At 43.5% G+C, this 21,967-nt stretch overlaps 1 protein-coding gene across 1 annotated transcript in view; it reads left to right on the top strand.

Annotated features, from left to right (window-relative positions):
* Nucleotides 1-21,967, top strand: part of AFF3 (ALF transcription elongation factor 3) — a 539,111-nt gene that overhangs the window by 410,976 nt on the left and 106,168 nt on the right. The window lies entirely within an intron of this gene.

The following is a 21,967-nucleotide window of genomic DNA, read 5'->3' as shown; positions in this document are numbered from 1 at the left end:
ACCTGGATCCCTACCAGGACTTATTTTCCTCTTGTTCTAATCCCAAGGGCTTTTCTACAAGAGCAGAAGGCCTTGCCTATTTAAAACTAAGAAGTAGTGTTAACAATAGCGTTATGCACAGGAACCTAATTCAGTATTTTACAAATCGTTCTTCCTCATTACATTTGCTCTGTAGGCCAGAAACTTGCATTATTTTTCTTTCTTTGCAAAAATTCTGTGCTCTTAACTTGGGGCTGTGGGTTAGAAGATCTTTTTCCAGGCTCAACCATACACACACAATCTTAACCATAAACACACACACCATACTCCCTCACACCCAGGACAGTGACGGGCAGAAGACCATCTCATTCCACTGAGGAGGTGGCAGGACCCCACATGGCAATTAGGATTCCCAAATCTGCAGGAAGCTGATCTAAACTCTTATAAAACATACCCTCACCAGCTTCCTCCTGGCTTACTTCCTCTAGTCTCTGCTTATCAAGAGCTAGGTGGACTCTTTCCCTAGACTGAAGTCCTTGGGTGAGAATAGAAGTTGGGTTGAGAGACTTGATGCCTTCAAAACTTCAAGGCATGGCCAGGGCCTCAGTTCCTCAGAAGAGATGGATGGCGGAAGAGGAGATTGAAGGGAACTGCAGGGCTGGCAGGCTCCTGCCTGTGGCCATCAAGAATCTCATCACTTAGAAAGCACATGCTGTCTTCTAAGACAACCCCAGGGGCCATGGACCAGTACTGGTCTGTGGCCTGTTAGGAACTGGGCTGCACAGGAGGAGGTGAGCAGTGGGCAAGCCAGTGAAGCTTTGTCTATATTCATAGCTGCTCCTCATCACTTGTATCACTGCATAAGCTCCGCCCCCTGTCAGATCAGCATTGGCATTAGATTTGTATAGGAGTGCGAACCCTACTGTAAACTGTGCATGCGAGGGATCTAAGGTTGCAGGCTCCTTATGAGAATCTAATGCCTGATGAGCTGAGGAGGGGATGCTAGTGCTGGGGAGCAGCTGCAAATACAGATTATCATTAGCAGAGAGGTTTGACTGCACAATAAATGTAATGCGCTTGAATCATCTGGAAACCATCCTCCCTCACCCACTGCCCAATGCATAAAAAGATTTTCTTCCACTGAAAGATTGGGGACTGCTGCTATAAGACGAGCAGAGCCTTCATTAGTCTAAGTTCTGGAAGAGACCACATGTCTATTATAGAAAGGAGAAAAAGCAAGCAATATAGTGCAAGTGTAGCCTGATTCTCTTCCCTTTGTAGAAAACCACCTGGGTGCAAATACAACTCTGTAGGTTGGTGATGCACGCCCTGGATTAGACCTTTTGCAAATATTAAGTGCTGTGCAAAGTTTAAATAACAGAAATGTTAGATGGGCCGACTTAAAATTCCACACTGTTCGGCTGAGATGCAGTGATTTCAGCTCACTGTGTATAAATCATCTGAGCCTTGATGCTGTAACACACCTTGAAGTTGGTGTGCAGAATTGGAAGGGGATGAAGCTCTATGTTAATGAAACTTTTTATAGTTCTTCCAAGCAACCGAGATTTTATGGAATATTATGTCAAACTGACTTCTCAGGTAATTCACTTGAGAATTTTATCTGTACCTCTTACCAAAAAAATAATCAATTTTGTCTGGATGAGTTTGGACAGCTAGCTGCTGTCTGAGGCCGTCAGGCTGTGAGGAGGGAATGTCATTCCAGGGCAAGTGGTGACTAATGTTTGGTAAGAGCCCTATTGGAGTGGTTTGGGGTTTGTTTTTTCCCCCCCAACAAATGATCTTTTCACAGATTCTGGAGAATTCTCTGGCTAGGGAAAATGACTCTGTGATTGATCATCTTTATTTTCACAGATACTTTATCTCAGTATCTTCATCATCTCCCTCATTTTAAGGCATGAAAGTGCTCTGCTCGTAAGTGCCCATGAATTCTCAGAATTATACATTACAAATGAAATCCCATCTCTTAGCAATAAAAAAAAAGTGAAAATGCGGTAGTCTGTTTGAGAAATCTTCTGTTTATTAAAGTTGTTGGAATTGAACATGTTCATTTATAATTTTTTTTAAAGGGGGGATGGGTAGCCTCACCTCCTGTATTCTGTACAGGCTGCTGCGATAGTAGCTATGGGTACACAGAAAATCGGAGCTTTTACAGGAAAAGACATTTTCCAGATTATTTTTTCCCTGCAATTTAAGGGCACACTTCCAGACTATCTCAAGAGACCTGACTAAAAAGAATACATTTATGCTCATAGATGCAGGAACCTGGCAATAAATTCCCTGGTTGTTGGGAAGCTAATGAACTAGATGAATCAAGCTGTCAGCATGGAAGGCATTGAGAGTCTTAGGGCCCCTCCCTGGGTGACTCACCACGTGAAAGCTGGGTATGGGACGTGAGCCACCTAAGATAAGAAGGACTGTCCCAGCTGGGGATACTAGAGCCGAGCCATCCGGTCCAGGAGCCCCCAGTCACAGGTGGCTATTGAGCACTCAAAATGTGGAGGGTCTGAACTGAGATGGGCTGTAAGTGTAAAATACACGCAGGATTTCAAATACTTCATACCAAAAAATGTAAATGATATAGTTAGCAATTTTTTATTGCATGTTAAAATGGCAATATTTGGAGTATATTGGGTTAACTAAAATATATTATTAAAATTAACTTCCCTCTTTCTTTTTGCTTTTTTAACATAGCTCTTAGAAAATTTAAAACTAGGTGGCTCACATTATATTTCTGTTAGACCACATTGTTCTAGAGAATCACTCAGCATATGGGGTAGACAGGGACGGGACGTATAGGAAGCAATGCAAACAATTTCAGGCTGACTACTAGGTGCACCTGCTCTCAAAGCCCCTGAAGCCACCGTTCCCAGCGCTTTTCTCCCTGGCTTTCTTCTGTAGCTTACAACCAGCACCTTCACTCATGTCTGCTGCACTTAACTGCCTCTGGCTACCACCACGGCTCACCACTGCTCGTGGCTCACACTGAATGTGCTCCTGTCCTTACACCTACCGTCTGATTAGTGGGGCAAGGGTGGGTCTTCCCTTCAGTCAGAAATTGGCCTTGAGTCCATAAAATCCTTTGAAAGTCTAAAACATCCATCTATAATTTATTGGCCAGAAAGTTCCATCAAATCATTAAGGAATGAAAAATGAGTATTGACACAGTGAAAAGGCTAGGTTCTATGTAGGATGCCTTCACATTGGAAATAGTGATGCAGTAGGAGATGAGAGCTGTTCGGGTGATTTTCTGTGTACCAACCTAAAAGTATAAATACGGAACCAAAAATCACTGGCCTTCATTTTTATTCCTTAAAAAAGATTTTAATGACATTTTTTTTTGTAATAAGGTAGAGATAGAAAGAAGTATTTGAAATCATAGGATAAAAAGAATTATGCCTGGGAGCACGCAGTAGCCATTTCCCTGTTAATAAGGAACAAGTGATAAGTCTGAGACAGACTATAGGATCCAGGAGCCATTTCTGTAATACTCACCAACTCTTCTATTTTTCTTTGTTTAAAATCATGTTGATTTCTATAAATATTATGTGTTTTTAATAGAAAAAAATAGAAATACTATAAATGGTCATACTAGATAAGAAATCTTAATTGTATACTATTTCCATATGAAAATTAGATTTGGGCACATCCAGGTTTTGTAGTGTCTGAGTAGAGAGAAAGTTTATTTCAAAGAATCTGATTGAAACATACATAAAGAAAAATAAGGTTTTTCTTGCAGTATCACATTTACAGTTACCTATTTGGGGTTATAATGTTAATGTCACTATTAGTTAATACTGACTTCGGTTGTAGTTAACAGTGGAATTTGCATCTTTGCCTTTTTTAAATCCCACTTCTCCTTATCACTGAGCTCTTTTCCCTAGAACCTAATAATAATCTGTTAATTTCCATTTGGTTCCATTGGGAGTTTGTCCCTTTGTTGAGTTCCTGCCCTGTCCAGGGCCCGTGCAATGCCCTGGAAATAACAAAACGAATGTGGGAGCATGGATTGGCACCTGCAGAAGTTTGCCCTTCAGAGAGTGAGGCTGGAGCATGAAGGGTCTCTTCGGTAGAAGGTGGTAGGGGCTGAGATAGAAGTACCTTCTCAGATGGGCTCAGGGCCCTGCAGAGCCATCTGTCCCAAGAGAGCACTTGGGCCTTTAGGAAGCTCATGCAGCTCAAGACTTTGACATGCAGTCACCTCCTTCTGCGTTAACCTGGGGCCTGACAACCTGGCTCTCTGGAGAGCACAGAAGCATTTAATGCATCATTTGGTCCTGAAGCAGTCCAGTGGAGGAAGAAAACCTGCGAGGGCCCTGATGGTGTTCAGAGAATAGGGAAGGTTGAGAAAGGCAGGAATGCCCACCGTGCCAGGGTCCATCTCCCCCTCCCAGTCTCTCTGCCGCTGCCTTCACCAGGAAAGCAGGAAACTTCACCATGCCTGGGGACACACTCTTAAAAGAACAAATTAAAAAATTGTTTTTGATTCTTAGAATATCTTTAACCAAAATAAATTTGTCAGAAGTCAAATTTTCATGAGAGAAGATCCAGATAAAAAGTAACCTTCCATGCCTGGTTGTTTCCTATATGAATTCTGATACGTTCATGTTCATTCCATCTTGCAGCCTTTACTACATAGACAACTGCGCAGCTGATTGAGGCCCTGGGACTCTCAGCAGTTTCTGATTGAGCCCTTCCCATTGTTGGTCTGATTCTATAATAGATCAGTTTGCTTAACCACTTGTTATTTTTAAAGTTAATAGACAATGGGCATTAAAGATTGAGTTTATTATAAATTCAAGTGGTGTTTTTTAAAGTAAGCTTTTATAACTTACTTTGGAGAGTTGTTTTTTGGTTTTTTTGTTTTGTTTTGTTTTTTGGCTCTTTAAAGATATATTTTAAGTGTATTCCATTCCATTGGGTGTCATGGATCAAGTTTTTCTGTGCTATACTATAGGTCTGTCTCCTATTATGAAGGGGGTGTATGCTTATGTTTTTCAATGAAATAGATACCTGTGTCCTCCAGAAACTGGCGACACAGAAAGGAGTGGGGCCCAGACACTTCTCTCAAGGAGCACATGAGTCAAATAGACGAGACAGACTTGAAGATAAGTAATTACAACATAGGGTGGCAAGTGCACTAATAGACACGTGTTCAGTGGAGGGTAATTCATTAAGGTCACTGAGCACCAAAAAGATGTGCCCTTTGGAGTGGCCCTTGAAGAGGGAGCAATAGATGAGAACAGGGAGGACTTCAGGCAGAGGGGGCAACCCAGGCCAAGACTCAGAGAAGTGGAACTATTAATGGTTTGCATGGTTCCCATGTTGAGAACAAGGGCTGAGAATAGGGCAGCAACTGCAGTGAGGGAGGCCAACCATGACGAGCCTTGTAAGCCTTAAGAAGCAGCAGGTGTTATGAATTTAAATTACAGGCAGACTACAGCAAGATGGGAAGTAGAACCAGGAGAAAGGACTAGAGAGAGGGAGTTATTAATAGTAAGCTATTACAGTGAGAGCTGGAGTGTGAACTGCAGAATCATGAGAGGTGGAGACAGAGATTCCAAAGACAGTTTAAGAAATAGGCTGGACAGCATTAGGAATTCTGTTGTCCATAGGGAGGGAGAGAGGAAGTCAGAGCCCTCATGCAGATGAGCAGGTTGGTGGATACAGAGTGAACATTGGCGTCTAATTTCGGGTCAGGCAAGGTGGAGGCATGTCCACACTCCACAAACGTTTATTGTGTGGTAATTCTGTGCCAGGCATTTTGCTAGTTACCTAAGACGCCCAGTGAGATGACATACAGGCTCTAGTCTCCAGGAAGCCACAGTGCAGAGATGTCCAGGTGCGGTTGGCCCTGCGGAGCTGGCACTTGGAGGAAGCGGTCATGGATGTCACGCCTGGGAGTGGATGGAGTGATGAGAGTGTCCAGAAGGAGTAGAATCATCCGAGGAAAGGGGAGATCAAAGATAAAGAGAACCTTGAGAGTCAAAGAAGCCACACAAGGAGCACCTCAAAAAAGGAGTTCCAAAATGTCACATAATCAGAGTGACCAAGCAAGATAGCAACAAAGATGTCCACTTAATTTGGCAGTTGAATGCCCCTGATAGTCTTAGTGCGTATGTATAGATATATAGAGGTCTATAATTTGGAAAGAGTTCTGCTTTTGCTAGTCAAGGATCTGAATGCTTTGTTGGGACTTAAAGTATCTGTTTGCCCAGAATTATAACCACCTTGCACAGGTAATGACAAGCTTTTGTGCCTATAGCTACCATTAGCAACACATGACACCTCTACCCCTTTGCTATATCTGTAGAGTGCTAGCACCACCTCTCAGTCTACTACTTTTTATGTGATTAAGAAACAGTTGACTAGTGACTGGCCTGAATTTTCCCTCTAAGCCCTGTGCCTTCATGCATTGTTTGCTGGACGCTTAGCAAGATCCGCCCACCTCATCCCCTGCAGCCCAGCCACAGCCGGCCTCCCCGGTAGTCCCCCTCAGTTCTGAGAGCTCAGCCTCATGCCTTGAAGTGTGTCCTCACTAAATTCGGAGAACACTCCCTCTGTTCTCCTTGACGTGAAGTCCTCACCTCCCTCCCATTACCCACCAAGTTAACCTGATGAAACTGATTCTCCTACTGCATCCAGCCCCTGCTGTACTGGAACTTTTCTCTTCTTCTGTTGGTGTCCTAGTAGCATTTCATAGGCTGACAATGGCCAAATCTAAGAAACAAATAACTACAAAGTACCTACTCCTGCATATTTATTTATTTACCATTTAAAAATGGCCGCATGGGTGCCAATGGTGAAGGTGCTTCAGAAGCTTGGGTTAAAGTTATGGTAGGAACTTATCTCTTGGCCACATAGAAAATTGCATTCCTAGAGTCCTCCGTCTGTTCTGAGTTTAATGTCATATGTTCACTGCATTCAGGGAACTCTTTAAAAGATCCCAGGACAGTCTATTGCCCAGATTAGAAATTCAGTAAGCCCCAGCTCCTCTACCAGACAGGAGCGCTGTGAGGGTGGGGACCATCTCTTACTCATCCTTGACTCCCCACTGGCTGGCACAGTGCCTGGCACGGATAGAAAATCAATGAATTAAGACTTCCGCAATTGATTAATATTACCACAGATGATAGAAGTTGCTGATGTGCTGCTATTCCAGGACTTGTTAATGTATTGGTTGCTCCAGTTGCTCCATCAGAAAGAAATAGTCTGGATGGAGGCATGAGCCCTGGAGAGAGAGGGGCACACCTAAAATAGTAGGGGTTTTTCTAAGTTAACACATTAACTGCCATGTGAGTTGTATTTAACTCATGCTAGTTTTGAGCACGAAGCCTGGTGAGGCATATGTAACTCATACATCTCTTCCCCTTGGGAGCCTTGAGGACTGTTTTTCAAGTCACGTATAACTCACACACATAAAACAATAAAAAATAAAGTTTTCATTAAATTAGAAAGGATAATTTTGTTTTCAAAGTTTTAATTCTACTTTCATAATAAAGTACCATGGCCTCAAGGAAAATATTTTTTTCTAATGTGGTAGTCAGTGTGTTAAGCATCACTACTTCACAGTGTTGTTTAGTGTTGGCCCTGAAATCAATTGATTTTATGTAATTTTAATTAAAAACTATAGATCAGGACTCCTGACTTGTCTAAAGAGGATCAAGTCAGAAAGTCTGCATTGGATCAGGGTACTGTTCCTCTGTATCCTCCTCGCCTGTCCTCTATCGGTGAACAGACCCATGTAAGCAGGATTTACACCGTGGCTAGTAACTAGATTTATCATGATTTTCCTGGTTATTAAGCAGTAAGTAGAAGCAGCATTATTCTGCAGTCAGATTCTGGTTCAAAAATGTGCACTCCCGCTTAAAATTTTTTACATAAATTATTTTCCGTACACGTAAGACTCCTTTCTGCCACCTGAAAGTCAAACAGATGAATGTGTAAAAAGTTGGATAGGTAACAGACTTGATTCTGCAGTTTCACTCTTTGCTTAGACCCAAAATATGCCTGATGTAAAAGCAGGAGGAAATGCCAAGTCTTTCCTGAGCAGGGACCTCCACCAGTCCTGGTGGCCGTTTCCAACCCAGCACATGGAACCCTCCCCTGTAATAGATACGGCAAGGTTTGATTGACATGGATTGTTTGACACATTCTGTGTCACTGTGAGATGAACAAGTCCAGTAGGATCAGCTGATGCATGTTGGCTGGGTAATCTGGTTTCCCATTGTAAAAGCTAGTTAGTTGTAGGTACCAGAAAATGGGTTTAGAACTTTTAATATAGGTGGCCTAATTAGCAAATTGAATCACTTTAGAAAAAGAAAAAGAATATGTCAGTCCTGGTATATATGAGATTTTATTTTTAGATTGGGGTTATCTGATTTATATATTCAAACCACCTGGGTTAGTTTTATAATGAAAAATGCTGGAAGTATCAGAGATAATATGCAAAGTGCTATGGAAGTGGTAGCATTAAAGCTGAATTCATGGAAATACCTTAGTTTGAAGATCATATACCGATCTCTAAGTGTAACAAATAGCTAATAGGATGCTTGTTCTTTAATATGGAACATGGAAGTCTTTTCCTTCTCTTCACATTTAAATGATCTACTTATGATGTTTGCAGCAGAGAGGATTAGTGGATTAGTATAAAAGCTTCCATCTAGTCACAAGCGGTGGAAAGCCCCGAGGGCATGTGTTCCAGGGACTGCACTGCCTGGAAGAGGAGGGGCGGCCGGATCTCTGTAGGATTCAGACCTGGCTTGGTCGCCCCAACAGTCACCAAAGCCCAGTGGTCAGCTTAGTCCACATAGGATAGGGCAAGATTGTTAAAATTCCATTATGAATCTTAAATGACCCCATGGCTGTCCTGAACAAGGAGGCAGAGGGGGTTGGGGAAGGAGCAATTAAATGAGCTCAGATGGAGAAAGCTTTAATTTGTGAGACTTAGGCCTTAATTCTCAGAACTATTGACTTCCAACTTAAAGCAGGTAATTCTCCCACTGCAGTCAATATTGATGTAGCCTACGTAATGGACTGTGTCCCACACATGGCTATAAATTGGGAAAGACATTGGAGAATTTTCAGTAGACACAGAAGATAACTATGTAGTTATTCTTAAAGACTGGAAAATAAACCTACAAGGAAAGATAAAAGGATCAGAATTGTCTGACAAGGAAAGAAGATGGTGATCTCTGCTCCCATGTTTATCACATCACCAGATTACTTTCCTGCCTCTGCCCCCAGTAGACAGTGAGCCACTTGAAGGCAAAGACTTTTTCAACTTGTATCTCTAGCACCTAGAATGTGCTCATTGGAGGTGGTCAGTAAATTATGAAGTTTATGTTCTCTGTTAGAAAAAGTAAAATGGACTTAAATTATAGCATAGTTACTGTTATTAGATGGAATGGGTAATAAAATACCAGTAACAATATTGAATATTTATTGGTAAATACTACATACAAAGCACTGTATAAAATGTTTTATGCATCTTCCCCATGTAATTCCCAAAACATTCCTAGGAGGCAGGCATTCTCGTCTTTCCATTTCACAGATGAGGAAACTGAGGCAGAGCAACTTTAAGTTCTTTGCACAAGGACACACAACTAGTATGTGGCACAGAGTCTGTATATAAATCGATAAATCAGGCTTTCTGATTCCGGGCTCAGGCTCTTTACGTATCATTCAGAGTTTAATCGGGAGAAGAGAAACCACTCTAGGTTTATTAAGTAGAAAGACCCTCAATGTAGGGAATTAGCGTGATAATCTGTATAATCTTATGTGTTTTTTCCTGGAGGCTAAAGGAAGTGATCTCAGGTCCCTAGCACTGCCCATGCTTTCTGAAAACAACCATTGAAACATTCTGAAATGCATCATGATAGTTCTTCAACTTACTAGTAATGATAGATTTATGCCTTATCCTGGGCATTGAAGAAACACCCACTCCCCTTGAGGCATATCTTATTCAAATGGAAGATGGGGGCAAAGGTGGAGTCAGATGAGTTAATAGACAGTCCTAACACAGTGCACTAGCTATGTACAAAGTTAGATAAGTGACCAGTTCTGTCCTGTGGATTAGAGATGCCTTTAATAGGAAGGTGATAGTTCAGTTAGAATTAAGGCAGTGGTTCTCAAACCTGACTGAACAGGTTCATTTGGGAAACTTGTGTCTTAGCTCAGTCTACTATAACAAAATTAAATGTGTTCCTCACAGTTCTGGAGGCTTGGAAGTCCAATCTGTTTTCTGGTTCATAGATGAGACCTCCTAGCTGGGTCCTCATATGGTGGAAAGGGTGCAAGGTGGAAAGAGCTTTGGGATCTCTTTTATAAGGGTACTAGTCCCACGCAGGAGGGCTCTGCCTTGGTGACCTAAGCACCTCCCAAAGGCCTCATCTCCTAATGCTTATCAGGCTGCAGATTAGGTTTCAACACACGAATCTGGGGAGAGCACAAAGCATTCAGACCATAACAGTTTGTCAAAAATATTGATGCCTTTGGCCAACCCAAGACCAATTAAACCAAAATCTATGGGGATAAGGCCCATGAATCAGTATTTTTTAAAAGTACCCCCAGGCAATGCTAAACCAATCACTGAGAACCTCGATAAGACTTTACAGTTTACAAACGTCTTTTGCCTTTATTGTCTCATTTGAATCTCGACTATCATCCTGTTTTATTAAGGGACAGACTAAAACTTAGAGTTTGGGACTTTATCCAAAGTGCAGAGCTATTCATGACCCCCAGCTCTTAGGACTGAGTCCAGCTCTCTCTGAGTTATGGAGTGGTTCTCCAACTTTGCTGTGAATCAGAATCTTTGGGGATAAGGCCCATGAATCAGCTCCCTAAGGAACTTGAAAAAACTTGGATGCCCAGACTACACCCCAAATCTATTATATCAGAATACGGAGTTGGAGTGGGAGCCAGGCATCAGTATTTTTAAGTACCCACCAGAGAGTCCAGTGTGCAGTAAAGTTTAGAAACCAGTGTGTTATGACTTACTCAGGCAACACGTGAATGTTGTAGCTTAAAGTGTGTGAATTTGCTAACTAGGAGATTATGCTTGGTTCTCTTTTCTAATTCTAGCAGTTTATCTGTTCAAATAAATATCTTAATTAGGGACTTTATTAGCAATTAACTTGTCAAGAACAACAGCCATAAAATTCAAAAACTGATATTTCAAACCAAAGAACAAATCTTAACCTAATGTATGTATAGCCCTTTTAGATTCAATACATTCTTACTGTCAGAAGTTATCAAATAAGCAAACCATCAGTTAGCAGCCAGACTAGGCAACCTGACAATTAATATTCGACATCACAGACTTGAGCCAAATAAATACATACACATCTCATTTCCCCTTCGGTTGGGTGCAAAGAGGTTTAAGTCAAGAAATGTCCATCGTTGAGTCCGCACAGCCAAGAAAACTTTATGTTCCCAGTCAGGATCCTCTGACCTGTCTTCTGTCTGCCCCAGAAAGGCGTGTGCTCTTGCACACACTGTACTTGAATACATTCAGCCTTAGAAACTCGATTCTTTAATACCAAGAACATCAAGTTCAGAAACCAATTTTCTAGAAGTCCTTGTAACAAACAAAGGCAGGAATTTTAAAACCATCTTTGGGGAGAAAGCACTCCCTGATAAAGTACTCTTTCTAAAGCCTCAGTTTCTTTTATAGAAATGATGGAATAGATACAGCCCTCTTTCCCTGTAATTCTTTCAAGGAGATGCAATTTTAAAGTCTAATATGTTCAGAGAAGGCTACTTCATAACTGTGGCCTACATTGCCCTAAGTGGAAAAGATGGAGTGTTTTCATATTTTCACAGTCACACAAACCATGTGTGGCACCTACATATTTCCAGGTGGAAAAAGTCATGGGCTATTCGAAGAAAAGGGGCCGGGGCCCAGCATCCCAGCATCTCTTAGGCAAAGAGGTCCTTCTGGGCTGCCCAGCTCCCCTAGTTAGCATTGCAATTCCAAGTGAAAAGAACAACCAGCACACTTTGTAAGATAATACAATTTTTTTAAAAAACTTGGGAAGTTCAAATAACTTTAGTGATTTACTGTTTGCCTTTACTACATCTAAGAGAAATGGGGAAGAGATAAATCAGAGGAACAAGCGTGCACTTTTTGCCAAATGGTCAGAGTTTTACGAGACGTGTTTGCAAGGCCGCCCACTGCTCTGTTTTCCTAGCACATGGCCCCTAAACCCAGTGCCCTGAGCATCCCCCTTTTGGGGGCCACCTGCAACTGCGTGTTGGTTCCCGCTTCCCAGCTCTTCTGTGAAGCCAGAGCTCACAGGGACCTTGCAGAATGCCATACCATGAGCAAATGACGGCATCAGAAATATTAATAGTAGCAGGATAGGTCACTGGCAGATTTAACGGGGACAAAATGGGCATTTAGGATCCTGATACCCACCAAGAACAGTCAGCGGGGCATGACCAAAGACTTCCCTTTCTGCCCTCTGCAACACCACACTCTTGAGTTTTCAGGATGTTCACTTTCACAGGCTTGTCCAGAGTGCCCTGTTGGGCAGGAAGCTCAGAGCAGATTGCCATCCTAAAAGAGGCAGAGCGGGGCTGAGGGCTTAGTGCGAGTGGGGAAAACATAAAACCTCCTGGAGGTTTTTATTTTCTTTTTTAATGTGACCATTAGAAAATTTTAAATGACCAATTTGGCTCACATTATACTTCTGTTGGGCAGTTTAAATGGTGGCTGTGAATGCTTTGGCTTAAACCATTGGGAGCAGACTTGAAGAAGGGTCACACTAAATAAATGTTTATTACCATCCACTAGCATCAGTTGCTTATTGATGCCTAACAAATTACCCATAAATTTAGTAGGTGAAAACCACGTCTATTACGTGATAGTTTCTGTGGGTCAGGAATCTGCTTGTGGCTTAGTGGGTCCTCTGCCTCAGGGTCTGTCACAGGGCTGCAGGCAAGGGCTACAGTCATCTTAGGGCTTGACCAGGCAAAGATTTGCTTCCAAGCTCACTCTTACGGTGGTTGGGCTGGGAGTCTCAGCTCCTCGTTGGCTGTGGTGCAGAGGTGTCTTTAGTTCCTTGCCATGGGGACCTCTCTGTAGGACAGCCTATCCACATGGCAGCTTGCTTCAGTGGAGCAAGCCAGTGAGGAGCACAAAAAAGCATGCATGCCAGCAAGTCACCTAATCTTACAAGTGACATCCCATCACTTTTGCCTATTCTGTCCAATAGGGGCCAGTCATTGGCCCAGCCCACGCTCAGGGGAAGGCTTCACACAGGGGTGTGAATACCAGAAGGCAGGGATCAGGGGGAGCCTTCTTAGAAGCTGCCTACACAGCAGGTAGGAGTCCAGTTAGCATTATATTCATCCATCATACACAGTGGCGCTTTCATGTCCTGTACTTACTCTAATGGGTCTAATGTGTTGCATTCATATTTGCTTGTTAATGCACAAAGAAATTTTGTTATAATGTACAAGAAAGTACACACCGTAGTGCCTGTGGAGGACAAGAGTGGGGAGTGGGCAGGTAGAGACAAGGATGGAAGGAAGACATAATACTTGGATATCCTTTTCTGTTTGGGAAGTTTTGTGCCATGTGTATGTATTATCTTTAAAAAGAAGACCATAGGAATGAAGGAAATAAACTACCTATATTCCCCAAGAACCCCATAGTTGGCTATCCTTCCTTTGTAGGGTGGGCTGTCTCTCCCTGACTTCGTCTGGCTCTCTAGGGCCTTGAAGACAGACAGCTCAGTCGCATCCCCCTCCAGCTAGTTTTCCCTGAGCCCCCTGGATCCAGAGCATATCTCTGCTCCACTGCTCATCCTGGCATGTCAAAATCATTGGATTATTTGTCTCTGTCCCCTATTAACCAGGTACTTTTTGAGGACGTAGCTTTTTTGGAACTTGTATTCCAGGGACTTGGGCTTCACTGATTGAATGCATAGGCAGCAGTTCTTAGAACTACAGAGGTGGGAGGAGGGGGCATCTGATTCTCTTTGGGATGCTACCCTGTGGGCAGGCAGTTGCTGTGGGTGAGATCTTATTAGGAATACACACCAGGGCATTGTCTGAGTGTCAGGGCTTCAGGCCCCACCAGTCCACCAGCCCAAATATGCCCTCAGAGGTGGCTCTAGAGAGCCTCTTACAGACTCCCTGCTTTCAGTTGCCAACTCCAGATGTGATACACCATGTGGGCAGGAGGTTATGACCTACCCCGGTAGTTCTCAAAGTGTGGCTCCTGGGTCAGAGACCCAGGATCACCTGGGGACTTATGGGTAATGCAAATTTTGGAGGCCCCACCCCAGACCTACTGGATCAGAAACTGTGGACACAGGACCAGCAATTGGTCTTTTAAAGAGCGCTACAGAAGATTCTGATTCAGGCTCAAGTTGGAGAATCTTTGGCCTGACTTTTACTGCTGAAGTTCCCAAGGAGCTTCTGACTTTACCCCAGCAGCTGGAGGGCAGAGCAATTCACGCTCCAAGAACGTGTTTCTTTGTAAACATTTTCCCCACAGCACTCTTTTTTATTTCAGCATATTATGGGGGTACAAATGTTTAGGTTATGTATATTGCCCTTGCCCCACCTGAGTCTGAGCTTCAAGCGTGTCCATCCCCCAGATGGTGCGCATAGCACTCATTATGTGTGTAGTATCCCACAGCACTCTTACAGTCTTTACTTTCCCTGGGACCGATCAGATAAGGAACTTAGCACACTTAGCCTACAAAAGGATTTGAAAAGTGTGAACTATTTTCCGAGGGTTAGTTGGGAAATCCTCACTTTCACAGTTAGGGCAGTAAGCCTCTTGTTGAAATTTCGTAGGGGTGCCCTTCTCTTTTTGATGTTTTCTGTATCTGGTTGGTGAATCCTATGCACTTTCCAGCAGTACTGTTTATATACCTTAATACCAGATGACTTCATTCTTTTTCCACAAGCTGCCCCACTTATTGTTTCAATTACCTTGAAGAGTATGTTGTGACTTCATGCCTTTCTAAATGCCTCTTCATGATGGAGTTCAGGAACAAGCTGTTCCTTTTGAAAGAATTAAAGGATTATGTAGAAATAGGATTTTTGAAAGGACATAGATTTCCGATGATGTGTGGAACAGGGCCTAGAGAACTTGGTGAGAGATCGTCTGAGACATTGGCACATTACCGTGCTGGTCTGTTCATTATCTTCTTATATATCATCTGAATTTGTTTACTATTTCTAACAGGTTTTATGGTTAGGATTTTCTATATCATGTCATCTGCAGAGATAATTTTACTTCCTTTCTGATTTGGATGTCTTTTATTTCTTTCTCTTGCCTAATTGGTCTGGCGAGGACAATCCAGTCATATGTTGAATAGAAATGAGAAGATTGAGTGTCCTTGTCTTGTTCCTGACCTTAGATGAAAAGTCTTTCAGTCTTTCACAGTTCAGTATGATGTGAGCTGTGAGCCTGTCATATATGACCTTTATTTTGTGAAGGTACATTCCTTCTATACCTAGTTTGTTGAGATTTTTAATCAAAAAAGGATGTTGACTTTTGTCAAATCCTTTTTCTGCATCTGTAGGGATGATCAATGTATATGTCATCTGATTTTATTTATAGAGGTCCTCTAAAGAGAAAAAAAAGTTTTTTTAAACTTACCAAAAAGCTGTTAGACATGAGTTTGTGGGTCACATTTTACTATAATAGGAAATAGTCTGAAAGTACTAAAGCCAATTGGTTAGTTTACAACAGAGGAATGAACACTTCCCGGGTCTCAAGCTGGCCCTGTCTTCCAATTCAGCAGTCGCTGTACCCTGTGCAGGAAAACTAGGATACCGTCTGGTGATGGCCTTTGTTCTTGGTTTAGGGAAGCTTCTTTAGGATTGCAGATTTACAGGAGTAGAGCCTGAGGGTGAGGTTTTGTCCTGCATACCGTATTACATGGGAAAAATCCTCATAAAGTAGTCAAACACTCTATATATTTACATAGCACTCTGTCTAAAAGCACTGCCATATCCATTTTCTATTTAATTCCTAGAACAGCCATTTGGAATGTTTCACCTGATATGAGAAAATGAGGGCTTCACCCAGGGCTCCAGGCTCCTATCTCATCCTGGTACCATTTACTCAAATTCCTACCTGTTCATTTTACTTTCAACTGAGTCTTTTGGAATCATCTACAGTGCTCCTTCTCATTCTCTAGCCATCTTCCTGGACTTTCTACCCATTGGCAAAGGCACAGAGCCATGGAATTCAAGCCGATGAGAGGATGTAGAGGTCATTTATCCAGCTCTTGCTCTAGAGATGTGGAAATGATGTTCAGAGAGGGTAAATGATTCACCCTAGTTCACAGAGCTAGCTAGGGACAGAGTCCAGGCTAAAATGCCGGCCAGCCTGGCAGCTGCCATTTCAAAATGCTTTCCATCACTTCAGACTCTAGTACCACTGTTTACTTTTATTAGTATTGATTTTAATTTTCCTTTGGTTTCTAGTCTATATTAATATATAGATATGGGTATCATCAGGAAAGGCAGTTGATTGAGATTTTGAAGACACACAGTCTTCCCGTATCTCACCAGGGTTTGGCAGGTTACCTAAAGGAGGTTGGCTTTTGTGAGGGTCTTACCAGGTAGGAATTGAGACACTGTCCCCCAGGGAACATGGGCTTGTGTAGAAGGTAGTAGGTGGACTCGGCATGTAAGTGGTAAAAAGGGCCATTGGAAGTTGTTGTCCCTAAAAAAAAATAATAATAAGGTCCTAAACAAAAGAGAGATAGTGCACCTTCACCTCAGGTTGAACATGGAAGAATCAGAAAATCGTTTACAATTTCACTGGTGACCAGAACAGGTGCTGGGGAGGAAGGAGTTCAGTAAGCAGATGGATGTCAGTAAACACCATCTCGCTGTGGACCTAAATTGCTTCATGTTTTTAAAAAGGCCATTAAGGCAAGACGTAGAGATCCCTGGATCTGAAAACATCAGAGTTAGAAACGCTTAGGTCAAGTAGACCACCCCTTCATTTTATTACTGATTTTGTCACTTGCCTTCGGACTAGTTACCTCATCTGTACCCCAGTTGCAGCATGAGCCAGTGCTAGCCTCCCAGTTCCCAGTTCACTGGAATGGCATGAGCTGAGTTCTTGAGGAACAAATGCAGAGAGGAAGGTGGTCAGTTGTTAATGAAAATACCCCTGGGCAGATGGTAGCACCAACCCTGACAGAGCAGTGGCGTTCATAAAGAATGAAATGAGGTGTGTAACTTTGCCTCCTGTGTTGTAAGCCCTAGCGATGATGGCTTGGGGAACACCTGCAGAGGGGTGCACTTGCATAAGGAATAGGCTATCATGCAGTGCTGTTTGCTAGGATAGATATTTGCATATATGAATATGTTTAATGGGGATTCATAAATATTTATCTTCGGCTTGAAATCTCACATAGGTGAAGATAATAGTAGCAGCACCAGCTGTAGAAACAAATCTGAAAATCAAGCAGCCCAGTTAGAACTCAGATTTTTTAAAATGTCATTAAGATAAAGCAAAATGAAATGAACTTTAAAGGACTAAAGGATTCAGATCTGTTAAGGGCCCCAAATGGCAAGTAATTCAAGGGAAATCCTATTAATTAAAAACCAGCGCTCTGTGAAATGGCTGCCGTTAGGTGCGAAGGTAAAGAGCCCGCTCGCAGTACCTGCGTGAGACACAGATGAGTACTGGAAGCAGCTGCCATCTATCAAGGGCAGGCTGCTGTTGCTGCTTCCCGAAATATTTTGGGCCTCAACACTGTACGCAACAGCTACCAATCACTTAATCGCATGCTAAAAATGTCTGCTTGTGTCCTTTAAGCATCACGGTCCTCAGTTACCTGGTACCGACCCCACTGCAAAGTCACCACGGGGCGCTGACTTGGAGAGTCCCTGACAGCAGTCTGACAGCTCTTCACGTGTCCAGGCCGTGTGGTCCAGGTTTATCCACACTTCAGACTGCGCCTCTGCTCTCCGGCTCTGGCCTCAATTCGAAAAGCTCAATTCTGTTGTCTATTTTATTTCAGTGTCCCGTTGTCCCCTGGCAGCAGGTCCTCCCTGCTGAGGGACCCCTGGCCGACCACCGGCTCCCAGGGCAGACATCCCCGTGCAAGGGGCTGACGGGCATGTTTTCTGTCTTCTGTCAACATAAAGCCACATCAGACCAACTGACAGCAGTTATAACCTGAAATATATTCCACCTCCGTGGTCTCTAGGGAATGACATCCTTTCTTTTCAGAATGGCCTAAAAGTAGCACAAATGGCTTAGTTTGATGCACTATTACAAAGACATCTCAGAGTCTCTCAACTGGTTTACCCAGACGAGTTCCTTAATATATGCTCTGAGGCCTGGTTCTCTCCTAGGTAAAAAGGGAATATTAGTAAAAATGAACACTGAGTGAATGTTCCTTTTGTGCCAAGGCCTTGGGCTAAGCACTTTCTAGGGACTGTGGGGTGAGTTCTCAGGGAAGCCCTGTTGCGGCAGGTGCCAGGTCCCCGGGCTGTAGAGTGGTAGAGCAAGGGTACCCCCCCTCCACGCTCTGACCACTGCGGCCCGCTGCTCCCTCACAGTGCCCACCCCCCCAACAACGAAAGCTGCTGCTGTGAGTCAGGGGTCCCATCACCTGGGGGGTGCTCTGAGGGACGTGAAGGGAGAAGGCTAAGGGAACGTGAGAGGGTGGCCCTGAGTGGGGGGCAGAGGGAAGGCTGGAGGAGGGCCTGGAGGTGCCTGTGCAGGCCAGGTGTGATGGGCTTGCGTGCAGGTGCCCAACCCCACACTCTGCCCCTGGCCAGGCCGTTAGATCACCAGAGTCTTTGCCTGCGTTTTTCAAAAACAGATGTCACCTGCAGTAGCCTAACCAACACTTAACTTGCATCTTTTAACACTCCTGTTCATTTGTTGTTTAATATACCTGTGCCGATCTATTTCCTTTCGTAAATAGACTGGCGATAAAAACGTTCTCCAGGGGCTGGGAGTGAGCTGGGCACACAGCCACAGCGATGACATTTGTGTGTTCAGGTGAAGGAGGCTACACCTGCCACCTGCTGGCCACATGCCTAATATGGACAGTCGCAGTGATCTTGTGGATGTCGTGGGTTTTCTTTCCTCTTCAACCACATTCAGTTGTTCAGCTGTGAATTTCCCTAGGCTCTCTAAGAGGCCATTCTGATATGTTCTGCATTAAAAATGGAGTTCTTTGTGAATGTTGAACCAGACTTGAAGAACGCAGTGAAAAGGAACAAGCCCTGTGCTTGGGGGTTGAGTCTCAGGGATCTGCCCGTGGCCGGCAGAACAAAGCAGGGAGCCCACATTCTCAGCCGGCACCGAGGCTGCTTCCTCACCGTGGACCTGTGTGTCTGTTGGGGTTTGGGGTGGGGTGTGGCCATGATTGTCTGTCCCAGCTCCATGATCCCGTGTTTTGGGAATAGCATCACCCAGGGTTGCTGTGGGAATATGTGTATTAGCTGTTCAGTTCCATGTTTCCATTGCCACTTTCTCATATTTTGACATATTCTGACGTTCGGTTGGATTTGAACTCTTACTCAGCCAGAAATACAATGAATTCATTTTTTTAAAATGTAAGAGAGGTGCATTCAGTGATAGAGTGATTATTATTCACAAAGCAAGGTGGATCCCTGACTGCTTTTCTTCCAGAAATGGTGAGGGGGTAGGTGAGCCCCATAATGGAAAGGGGTGGCGTGTCCAGGATCGAGGGGTGTGAGGGGCAGTATGTGATCCAAACGGACATGTGTTTGTGTGGACACATCTAGCATATGCTTAAAATAGACGGAAATAAGCTGCACTCCCTTCCTTGGAAGAGAACCTCACACAATGTTTCTGCTGTAGAGGTGACTTTCAGCAATGCCAGCCTCGTGTGGTGACCGAGTCACCCGGCTGGTTTGCAGCCAAGCTGAGGTCCCTTACTTTGGGGCGTGCTGCGCTTTCTTGCTCTGGTCAGCAGTGACCTTCAAGTCTGTGCACCTATTATCCATATAAAGATCAAACTTCCCAGTCCCATGACTTCCTTCTGACAGCAAGGGGGTTGTTAACTATGACAGTATGTGTCCTTTCTCCTCCCTGTTTCCCGCCCACCAACAGGACCACCCACACTTAGAGCACCCAGTGAGTGCTTGCTGGGCAGTCCTTGAGATTAAACCAAATTGCAGTGGTGGTTTACCCCGAAACAAAGCGTGAGGGGTGGAGGCAAGAAACTGTATCCTTCTCTGGTCTTTTTCATCAGAAAGGCATTTGTGCCTTTTGGTAGGAAAATAGTCTTGGGGAAGCTGCCTCAACCCAGCCAACAGACTGGTACTGTGCACGATGCCATCACTGTGCTCACCACTGGGGACCCAAAGACAAAGAAAACACAGCCCCTTCCCTAGGTTATTCCCAAACGATGAATGCTCTAACGAACCACCGAGAGATCCCTTCTCTTTGAAGGCAAGCGATGTGTTTGTGAAGTTAAGGAAATGAATGGCATGCCAGATGTACAGGGTAATTGGGGGTGAAGCTCCAGTCAGCTGATGTTTTGTTGGTTTGCTTGGGGTTTAAGTACTGAAGGAATGTACCTCCCGATACTGGGAGACTAGCAAGAGCCTGTGAGGAAGCAGATTTGGTGTCCTAATGGCAAAGCCTTAAATGGGACACCAAAATGACTTAGAGATTTCTCACTTGTGTTCTCTAGAACAAGTTGTTTTTGTGCTTGATGAAATGCAGGGAGCACATTTATTTTGTAGACTTATGGAATCTAAGGCAGGACTGGACCTTAGAGATTGCTCAGCAAAACCCTTCACTTGACATATGAAGAAATGGCAGTGGGAGGAATTAAGTGACTTACCCCTAGTTCACTCGAAGTGTCTGAAATGACTTATACAAATATTCAGAGGCATGTATTGATGATAGGCCTGTAATTGGCTTTTAAAGGTCAGTAGTCACATTTTAGGGGACAGTCTTTGGAAGTCGGCTTCAAGGAAGACAGTGAGGCCTTTGCACAGACGCCTAGAGCCCCAGGGTCCCTCCAAAGTGGGGCATTCCCTGCTCCCTGGCAGAGTGGCTTTGCTTATGCAATGTGCTTTTATAGAATATGCTTCTGAGTGAGACTGCTTTTGAAATTAATTAATGTGAAAACTACTCTTCTCTAAAGAAACAATATGGCAGTGCTAAAAAGAATACAATTTTATCATCATCACAAATAATGAGACCTGAATTTGTGTTTCTTTTTTTATTATTATTATTTTTAACTTTTATGGACCCAAAAGTATGCATCCCCACTGCCTCTGCCAGGACAAATCTAAGGGACCCAGATGGGCTGGGAGTTGTCTTCATGGGTTTTTCAGAAAGTTCCTTCCTGTGTGGCTTTCTGCACTCGGCAGGTTCTTGGGGACGATGTCTTCTCCAACTCCTTGAGGGATGGAAGGCCTCAGCATCTGTTGCTCACCACGCCAGCTATTGTTTTATGGCTCTCAGCAGTGCTACTTGTTCCCTAATTCTCTTTACCGTGAAGGCCCCCCCCCAGGCAGGTGCCAGGGCACAGCACAACACCTGGAACGTGAAAAACATTGAACAAGTAATTACGGAATTAAAACTACCCCGGAAAAGGCCCCTACTTGGTTCTGTTTTTTTAAAACAGCATCTCTTTTTTTTTTATTGCTATATCATAGTTGTACAGATTTGGGGGGTACATATGATATTTTGATACATGTATGCAATGTATAATGGTCAATTCAGGGTAATCAGGATATCCAGCACCTCAAAAATTTATCTTTTGTTTGTGTTGGGAACATGATAGTTCTTCTCTTCTACCTATTTTGAAATATACAATAAATTATTGTTAAGTATAATTTCCCTAATGCAGCATCTTCTGGAGACTGCCCATCTTAGCCTATGACTGTTGTGAGGGTTAATTTTAAGATGTGACTGTCTGCTATTTCCTAAGTGCATCAGAGGAAAAGTGCATAAAAGGGAAAGAAAAAAAAAGTTAGGAAATCA

Source organism: Microcebus murinus, chromosome 3 (genome assembly GCF_040939455.1).
Source record: "Microcebus murinus isolate Inina chromosome 3, M.murinus_Inina_mat1.0, whole genome shotgun sequence".
Taxonomy (NCBI): domain Eukaryota; kingdom Metazoa; phylum Chordata; class Mammalia; order Primates; family Cheirogaleidae; genus Microcebus; species Microcebus murinus.
The sequence above is the reverse complement of the archived record's forward strand: the minus strand, read 5'-3'. Positions and strand labels throughout refer to the sequence as shown.